Here is a 9,954-nt window from a genome sequence, read left to right on the forward strand (position 1 = left end):
TCAATTTGATGCCGTTTTCGATCTTCAAAAAGTTGAATTTGCCTGATCCAAAGCCCACCTATATGTCTCTACAATTGGCTGATCGTTCTATTACATACCCACGAGGCATAAAGGATGATGTGCTAGAAAAGGTGGATAAGCTCTTCTTTCCTGCAAACTTTGTTATTCTGGATTTCGAGGAAGATAAGAAGATTCCTATAATCTTGGGGAGACCTTTCTTGGCTACAGGCCGTACCTTGATAGATGTGCAGAAAGGTGAACTTACTATGCAGGTGCAGGATCAGGATGTGACATTTAATGTATTCAAAGCGATGAAATTCCCTACTGAAGACGAGGAGTGCTTAAAGGTGGATTTGATTGATTCTGCGGTTACTTCAGAACTGGATCATATGCTAATGTCTGATGCATTAGAGAAAGCCTTAGTGGGGGATTTTGACAGTGATGATGAGGATGGCAATGAGCAACTACAATATCTAAATGCTTCTCCTTTGAGGCGAAAGCTAGAAATACCATTTGAATCTCTTGGTACTTCTGACCTCAAAAATGCTGAAGGAAAGCTCAAACCATCTATTGAGGAAGCACCTACCTTGGAGCTTAAACCATTTCCTGAACACTTGAGGTATGTTTTTTAGGTGATGCATCTACTTTACCTGTTATTATTACATCTGACCATTCAGGTAGTGAGGAGGACAAGCTCTTGAAGATCTTGAGAGAATTCAAATCGTCTATCGGATGGACTATAGCAGACATCAAAGGGATCAGTCCTTCATACTGCATGCATAAAATTCTGCTATAGGAAGGTAGTAAGCCGACTGTTGAGCAACAACGAAGACTTAATCCTATCATGAAAGAAGTGGTGAAGAAAGAAATTCTGAAGTGGCTGGATGCAGGAATCATTTATCCTATTTCTGACAGTTCTTGGGTGAGCCCCGTGCAATGTGTACCTAAGAAAGGAGGTATTACTGTGGTAGCAAATGAGAAGAACGAGCTCATCCCCACTCGAACAGTCACAGGATGGAGGGTATGCATGGAATACCAAAAGTTGAACAAGGCCACAAGGAAGGATCACTTCGCTCTTCCATTTATTGATCAGATGTTTGACAGGTTGGCCGGTCATGAGTATTATTGTCTTCTGGATGGTTATTCGGGGTATAATCAGATATGTATTGCACCAGAGGATCAAGAAAAGACTACCTTCACTTGTCCATTTGGCATGTTTGCTTTTCGCAGAGTTTCATTTGGCTTATGTGGTGCACCGACCACTTTTTAGAGATGTATGATGGCTATATTCTCTGATATGATTGGAAATAATGTCGAGGTGTGTAACACCCCCAAATCCGGGGTCGGGGATCCGGGTTGTCACGAGTTCCATTTCCCTTAACAACACCCAATCTAAAAAAATAATCGATTACTCTGTACTGTGACCCCACAATAAACACACACACCACAAGTTATAGTCTCAGAGATGAATATCCAAAAATAATCACAAGTCGCTTTATTCCACCAATATATGCCAATACACCTTAAAAGGGTTTCTGAATAAATTTATATTTCTTTACCATTATTACAATTCATAAATATACATCAATCTGGTACATCAAAAGTTGAAGCCTAGCCTATTGGTAGTTCCTACCTCAGCTACAGCGACATCAACGCCTATAGGAAACTGCGGAACGTTTCCTATCCGCTCGCGAATTGGGAGCTTGGTCCTGTTCATCTTTTCTATCTGTTGTTGTGTGATGAAAGAAGAAAGCAAGGAAGAGCAGCAAGCCCACCAAAATAATATGTATAATGATTAACAATATATGAGCCTTCTCATAGTACTCATGAAAGTCTTGGTCAAAAGAAATGAACCAAGTTTGATATCTTAATGCGATGAAGTCGCAAAATATTCAGTATACATACATATATACTTTTCACAATCTTTGAAATCCTCTAACATGTATAATATACACAGAGTTCCAGTTTATAACTGTAAAAAAATATCGTTGCAAGGTGATCTCATATATCAAACCTTGTCTCAACGTTTTTCTAAAAATCTTTGACATGCACCAGATAATCATTTACTAGATATAAGTTTAAAAGATGAAGTTACAAGATACTCCAATATACTTATATCTTTTCCAAATACTGCTTGAACTACCACCGTTCAAGTTATAATGAGCTTTCAACAGTTCATCACATAGATAAGACTACAAGACAATATTTGAATAGATAAAATCTATAAAATATCATCAAAATAAAATGAAGTTATGAGATACTTCATTTGATGCAAACATCATTTTAAAAACTTGACCCTGCTGATAAGTGGCATTTTATACCACTTAGAACGTCTTAAAATGGCTTAAATTGGTGTCTTGAAATCAAGTATTTTGTGTATTTGATGCGTTTTTCTAGTGTTTATGCATTTCAGGGTATTAGTTGCATTTCGGAGGAGGAATCATCAAGAATAAGCCTTGGCATGTGTTCACCATTGCGAGAGGAAAAGAACGGGCAGATTACGGCGAAGAAACGGAGCAAACCTGGATTTTTTCCAGTAGGGTCCTGCGCGCCCGCGCATCAATGCTGAGCGGCCGCGCAGCAGCCTTGCGCGCCCGCGCAGAAATGCTGAGCGACCGCGCAGGGTCGGGGAAAAGGATAAATTATTTTAGACTTCTACTTCTGTTTGGCTTCCAACTTCTATGTAATCTGAGTTTTATTATATAAGTAGATTTGAGACGTTTTCACAGGAAAAAAAGGAGATTATGTTTTAGATTGTGTTTTGCGCAAGAAGCGAAGGAGATAAGGAAGAAGACCGATTTAGCACACCGCAACGAAGAGGAAGCATATATTCTTGTGATTCTTGTTTTGTTGTAACGTTGGATGCTAGTTTTCTTGCTTTGACTTATTTACTCTTGTGACGTACTCTGTTTTAATATAATTAGTTTAGTTATTATTTTCTTGTGTTGTTTATCATGATTTCATATGAACCCATGATGGCGATAAGTTCTATTATGGGCTAATCGTGATCATGGGGTTGCAACGGATTTATTATGAAATTCTTTAGTTAATTGTTTAATACTTTAGTATGTGATGATTGCATGATATCTAGTATTGGTTGTGCGTATTCATCTTATGTGCGTCGCGAACATATAAGATAGGGTGTTAATCTCTTGTGAAGCGATGGTGGATCTTGAGATTTAGAACTTGTCATGCTAGCATAGGTTCATGTACGTTGTGCATGATTAGTGGGTAACTCTAACAGTTTTATTTGCCCTATGTAATCAAAAGGAATAACTTGTGCTTAAATCGTTATGTTGTCAATTTCTGTAGACATATAGGAACTCAACATAATTGATGACTATTCAACTTCTATCTTAATTGTGGATGTTTGGTAGAATGGTATTAGTACAATGAAAGTTGGCTTTTATCAGTTCCGTGTTATTCGATTAATATCATCACTGTCACATGCTAAAGGTAATAATAATGGCTATAGAAGGAAGTAATAATGAAGTTGTGATCTCATGAGTGTTTTATTATTGATAAATTGAAGTGTTAGTTAAATGGTTAATTAAGTAGTTAATTATAATTAATATTTAATCAACAATTTTAAGTGTTATCTTAACATTGAGAAGTAATCATACATTGGTGAGTGAGTTTAATTAGACAATAACTTAGTCTGAGTCTCTGAGGGAACGAACTAGAAAGTATTCTATATTACTTGCGAACGCGTATACTTGCGTGAATATTAGTGCATGTTTTCGCCCTAACAAGTTTTTGGCGCCGCTGCCGGGGACTCGGCGTATTTGTTTAGTTTATGTACTTACCATCATTGGTCATTAGGACTCAGTGATTAGGACGTAGTAGTTAATTACTCTTTTCGGTTGTGTTTCAGGTACTTTAGCAAGCGTTTATGTAAACTCGTTCTCGTGCTCGCAAGAGGACCTTAGATACAGCTGAGGAGAAAGACGAAGTTCTTGATACTCCGGAGAAGTTAGATTTTGAGGATTCGGATTCAGGAACTGAGCAGAAAGAACCAGTAAACATGGGAGATCGTATTGTTCAAGCTGATCCAGCTCTTATGGATTTTTCTCGGCCTAAAATTGATGACATTCAGTCAAGCATCCTTCATCCGGCTATTCAAGCTAACACCTTTGAAATCAAGCCGGGCACTATTCAGATGGTGCAGAATTCTGTTTCTTTTGGAGGAGCGGCAACTGAAGACCCCAACATGCACATAAGGAATTTTGTCGAGATGTGCAGCACTTTTAAGTATAATGGCGTGACTGATGAGGCTATCAAGTTGAGGCTTTTCCCATTCTCACTGAGGGATAAGGCTAAAGACTGGTTACATTCTGAACCAGCTGGGTCCATCACTACGTGGCAAGATCTTGCGCAAAAGTTTCTGGTGAAGTTTTATCCAATGGCAAAGACTGCTGCTATGAGGAGTGCTCTTACTCAGTTTGTGCAGCAACCTACAGAATCTATGTGCGAGGCTTGGGAACGCTACAAGGAAATGTTGAGAAAATGTCCACATCATGGAATGCCGGATTGGATGGTAATCACTGGTTTTTATAATGGTTTGGGGGCCCAATCTCGGCCCATGCTCGATGCAGCAGCTGGAGGAGCCTTATGGGCTAAAAGCTATACTGAGGCGTATAATCTTATAGAGACAATGGCTGCAAATGAGCATCAAAACCCAACTCAGAGGATGACGTCAGGCAAGGTCGCAGGTATTCTGGAAGTTGATGCAGCCACCGCTATTGCAGCCCAGCTCCAAGCGCTATCAATGAAGGTTGATTCTTTGGCTACGTATGGAGTTAATCAAATAGCTATGGTTTTTGAGCTTTGTGCAGGTTCTCATGCTACGGATCAGTGTTCTCTTGTCAACGAATCTGTTCAGTATGTGAATAATTATCAGCGACAACAGCAGCCTGTGCCAGCGACCTATCATCCTAACAACAGAAATCATCCAAATTTCAGCTGGGGAAATAATCAGAATGCTATTCAGCCACCATATCAGCAAGGAGTGAGTAAACAGTTTAACCCACCTGGATTCCAGCAACCACAGCAGTATGCTACAAGGCAATCATATCCTCAACAGGGAAGTGCAGCTGCACCTACTAGTGCTGATTTTGAGGAACTTAAGCTGTTGTGCAAGAGTCAGGCGGTTTCTATCAAGACATTGGAAAATCAAATCGGTCAATTAGCCAATGCAGTGCTCAATCGTCAACCTGGCACTCTTCCCAGTGACACGGAAGTACCAGGCAGGAAGGAAGCTAAAGAGCAAGTCAAGGCTATTACCTTAAGGTCTGGAAAAGTAGCTGATGCTGAAAAGGCAAAAGAAGTCGAAGCTGAAGTTAGAGATGAAGAATCTAAGCAAAAGGAGAAAGTGGCGGAACCAAAGAAGAATACTGTTGAACACACTCTGCCTGAGGCTAATATAGGGGAGAAACAGCTCTATCCTCCACCACCTTTTCCTAAGAGATTGCAGCAACAAAAGCTGGATAGACAGTTCGGGAAGTTTCTGGAGGTGTTCAAGAAACTTCACATCAATATACCTTTCGCTGAGGCTCTGGAACAAATGCCTAGTTATGCGAAGTTTATGAAGACTATTCTTTCAAGGAAGGTGAAACTGGATGACCTTGAAACCGTTGCTCTCACGGAAGAATGCAGCGCTGTTCTGCAGCAAAAGTTACCACCAAAATTGAAAGATCCAGGAAGCTTCACCATTCCTTGCACCATTGGCAATCTAACTTTTGACAAGTGCCTTTGTGATTTGGGAGCAAGCATTAATCTGTTGCCCTTGTCGATCTTTAAAAAGCTGGATCTGCCTGATCCAAAACCCACATACATGTCGCTACAATTGGCGGACCGTTCCATTACTTACCCAAGGGGCATAGTTGAGGATGTGCTCGTCAAGGTGGATAAGCTCTTCTTTCCTGCAGATTTTGTTATTCTGGATTTTGAGGAAGATAAGAAGATTCCCATAATCTTGGGGAGGCCTTTCTTGGCTACTGGCCGTACCTTGATAGATGTGCAAAAAGGGGAACTTACTATGCGGGTCCAAGATCAGGATGTGACCTTCAACGTATTCAAGGCAATGAAATTCCCTACCGAAGATGAGGAGTGTTTAAAAGTGGATGTGATTGATTCCGCAGTTACTTCGGAACTCGATCACATGCTAATGTCTGATGCATTGGAAAAGGCCTTAGTGGGGGATTTAGACAGCGATGATGAAGATAGCAACGAGCAATTACAATATCTGAACGCTCTCCATGGAAGGGAAAGCTCGACATACCATTTGAATCTCTTGGTACTTCTGACCTTAAGAATGCTGAAGGGAAGCTCAAACCATCAATAGAGGAAGCACCTACCTTGGAACTCAAACCATTACCTGAACACTTGAGGTATGCTTTTTTAGGTGATTCATCTACGTTACCTGTTATTATTTCAGCTGACCTTTCAGGTAGTGAGGAAGACAAGCTCTTAAGGATTTTGAGAGAATTCAAATCGGCTATAGGATGGACCATAGCAGACATCAAGGGGATAAGTCCTTCATATTGTATGCATAAAATTCTGTTAGAGGAAGGTAGTAAGCCAACTGTGGAACAGCAGCGAAGACTGAACCCGATCATGAAGGAGGTGGTGAAGAAAGAAATTCTGAAATGGCTAGATGCATGCATCATTTATCCTATTTCTGACAGCTCGTGGGTGAGCCCCGTGCAATGTGTACCTAAGAAAGGAGGTATCACTGTGGTCGCAAATGAAAAGAATGAGCTCATCCCTACTCGAACAGTTACAGGATGGAGAGTATGCATGGATTATAGAAAATTGAACAAAGCCACAAGGAAGGATCACTTCCCTCTCCCATTCATTGATCAAATGCTTGACAGATTGGCGGGACATGAGTAGTTTTGTCTTCTGGATGGTTATTCCGGGTATAATCAGATTTGTATTGCACCAGAGGATCAGGAAAAGACTACCTTCACTTGTCCATTTAGCACATTTGCTTTTCGTAGAGTTTCGTTTGGGTTATGTGGTGCCCCGGCCACCTTTCAGAGATGTATGATGGCTATATTCTCTGACATGATTGGAAATAACGTCGAAGTGTTCATGGATGACTTCTCCGTCTTTGGACACTCATATGATGAATGTTTGAATAATCTGTGCGCCGTACTCAAAAGATGCGTGGAAACTAATTTGGTGCTTAATTGGGAGAAATGTCATTTTATGGTACGTGAAGGCATTATCCTTGGGCATAAGGTCTCTAGCAAAGGTCTGGAGGTGGACAAGGCCAAGGTGGGAGTCATTGAAAATCTTCCCCCACCTAATTCGGTGAAAGGAATCCGTAGTTTTCTCGGTCATGCGGGTTTTTATCGGCGATTCATCAAGGACTTTTCAAAGATATCTAAGCCGTTGTGCAATTTACTTGAGAAAGATGTGCCTTTCAAATTTGATGATGAATGTTTGGCAGCATTCGAGACTCTCAAGGAGAGTTTGATCACGGCACCAGTTATTACAGCACCAGATTGGACAGAACCGTTTGAGATGATGTGTGATGCGAGTGACTATGCGGTAGGTGCAGTTCTGGGACAGCGCAAGAAAAATCTCTTCCATGTGGTCTACTATGCGAGTAAGACTTTAAATGGGGCCCAATTGAACTACACCACTACTGAGAAGGAGCTTTTGGCTATAGTCTTTGGCTTTGAGAAATTTCGATCTTATCTGCTTGGTACGAAAGTAACAGTATTCACTGATCATGCAGCTATTCGCTATTTGGTTTCTAAGAAGGATTCGAAGCCGAGACTCATTCGTTGGGTGCTTTTACTTCAGGAATTTGAGTTAGAGATCAAAGATAGAAAAGGTACCGAGAATCAAGTAGCTGACCATCTCTCTAGGTTGGAGAATCCCGATTCTACTTCACAAGATAGGACGTTAATCAATGAATCTTTTCCGGATGAGCAGTTGTTTGCAATTCAGGAGGAAGAACCATGGTTTGCAGATATTGTAAACTATCTTGTCAGCAATATAATGCCGCTTAATTTGACATCCGCTCAAAAGAAGAAGTTTCTGCATGAGGTGAAGTGGTATATGTGGGATGTTCATATTTGTTTAGACAGGGAGCTGATCAGATCATCAGGAGATGTATCCCGTTCTGTGAGACGGAGGGGATATTACGAGACTGCCATTCCACGGTTTATGGTGGACACTATGGAGGTGAGAAGACGGCAGCTCGTATTCTGCAAGCAGGTTTTTTCTGGCCTACTTTGTTCAAGGATGCTCATCAGTTTGTTTTAAGGTGTGATCGTTGCCAAAGAGTGGGAAATTTGTCAAGGAAGGATGAGATGCCATTAAATGTGATGCTTGAAGTCGAGGTCTTTGATGTATGGGGAATCGATTTCATGGGGCCTTTTATCTCGTCTTGCAATAATCAGTACATCTTGTGGCAGTCGATTATGTCTCAAAATGGGTCGAAGTTAAAGCTTTACCGACAAATGATGCAAAGGCAGTGCTAAATTTTCTTCATAAGCAAATTTTCACAAGGTTTGGAACGCCTCGGGTACTCATAAGTGATGAAGGATCGCATTTTTGTAACCGTAAGTTCACTTCTATGATGCAGCGTTATAATGTGAATCATCGAGTAGCTACTGCCTATCATCCGCAAATAAATGGTCAAGCGGAAGTGTCTAACAGAGAGATAAAGCGCATTCTAGAGAAGGTTGTTTGTCCGTCAAGGAAGGATTGGTCTTTAAAGCTCGATGAAGCTGTTTGGGCTTACAGAATAACATACAAAACTCCACTTGGGATGTCACCGTTTCAGTTGGTGTACGGTAAGGGATGTCATCTACCGGCGGAGCTTGAGCATAAGGCCTACTGGGCATTGAAGAAATTGAACCTGGATTTAGATGCAGCTGGTAAGAAAAGAATGCTTCAGCTTAATAAACTTGATGAATTTCGACTTCAAGCGTACGAGAATAACAAAATGTATAAGGAAAAGGTGAAGAGGTGGCACGATAGGAAGCTACATCCTAAGTTATTTGTGCCAGGGAAACAAGTTCTGTTATTCAACTCTCGGCTCCGACTTTTTCCTGGGAAGTTGAAATCAAGGTGGTCTGGACCTTTTATTGTCAAAACTGTGTTTCCACATGGAGCGGTGGAAATTTTTGAGAATGATTCGGACCAAGCATTCAAGGTTAACGGTCAGCGGTTGAAGCACTACTATGGGGACATGGCAAACCGAGAGGTGGTTAGTGCCATTTTGTTGACTACTTGAGAAAGGTACGGAACGTCAAGCTAATGACGAAAAAGAAAGCGCTGCGTGGGAGGCAACCCATGAATTGTTGTTACAGGAACCCTTAGAAGTTAATAACCTATCCAAAAACACAAAAAAATCAGAAAACAGGGGCTGAAAATTTTTTTTCCGGAGACCCTCTGCGCGCCCGCGCAGCTATGCTGAGCGGCCGCGCAGCTTGCTGCGTGCCCGCGCAGAAATGCTGAGCGGCCGCGCAGGGGTCGAGTTCCAGAAAATTTTTTGCAGTTCAGAAGAAAAAAAAAACAAAAAAACAAAAACACAAAAAACCCATTACAGAACATAAACCCACGAATTCTTTTCCCATTACCCCATGATTTTATCCTTCAACCCCACTCCTAATCTAATTTAACCTACTCCACACCCTATATATACATACACCTATCCTACATATCTCCCACAAACTTCCTACACTTAAACCCTCTCATAAACATCAAAAATCAGTTCTTACACACTTTTATTCACAAATCAATGGCACCCAAGAGAGCACGCACTATTGACAGCAGCAGCACAGTTCCTATTGCTGATTCATCAAGGGGTACTGCTGCAAGGCCTCGGTTAACTGACAGAGCTGCGGAGGAGGAGTACACTAGGCTGTTGGGGAAGCCGATTCTGAAGGAGAGGGGGTTTTTACCATCAGGGAGGGATGGTGAGTTGTTGCC

At 41.2% G+C, this 9,954-nt stretch overlaps 1 non-coding gene across 1 annotated transcript; it reads right to left on the reverse strand.

Annotated features, from left to right (window-relative positions):
- Positions 1 to 4,417: 4,417 nt before the first annotated feature.
- On the reverse strand, positions 4,418 to 4,524 carry LOC141683929 (small nucleolar RNA R71). The gene has a single exon (XR_012560505.1). It is a non-coding gene; the product is annotated as a small nucleolar RNA R71 (small nucleolar RNA).
- Positions 4,525 to 9,954: the final 5,430 nt, after the last annotated feature.

This window comes from Apium graveolens, chromosome 1 (genome assembly GCF_009905375.1).
Source record: "Apium graveolens cultivar Ventura chromosome 1, ASM990537v1, whole genome shotgun sequence".
NCBI lineage: Eukaryota > Viridiplantae > Streptophyta > Magnoliopsida > Apiales > Apiaceae > Apium > Apium graveolens.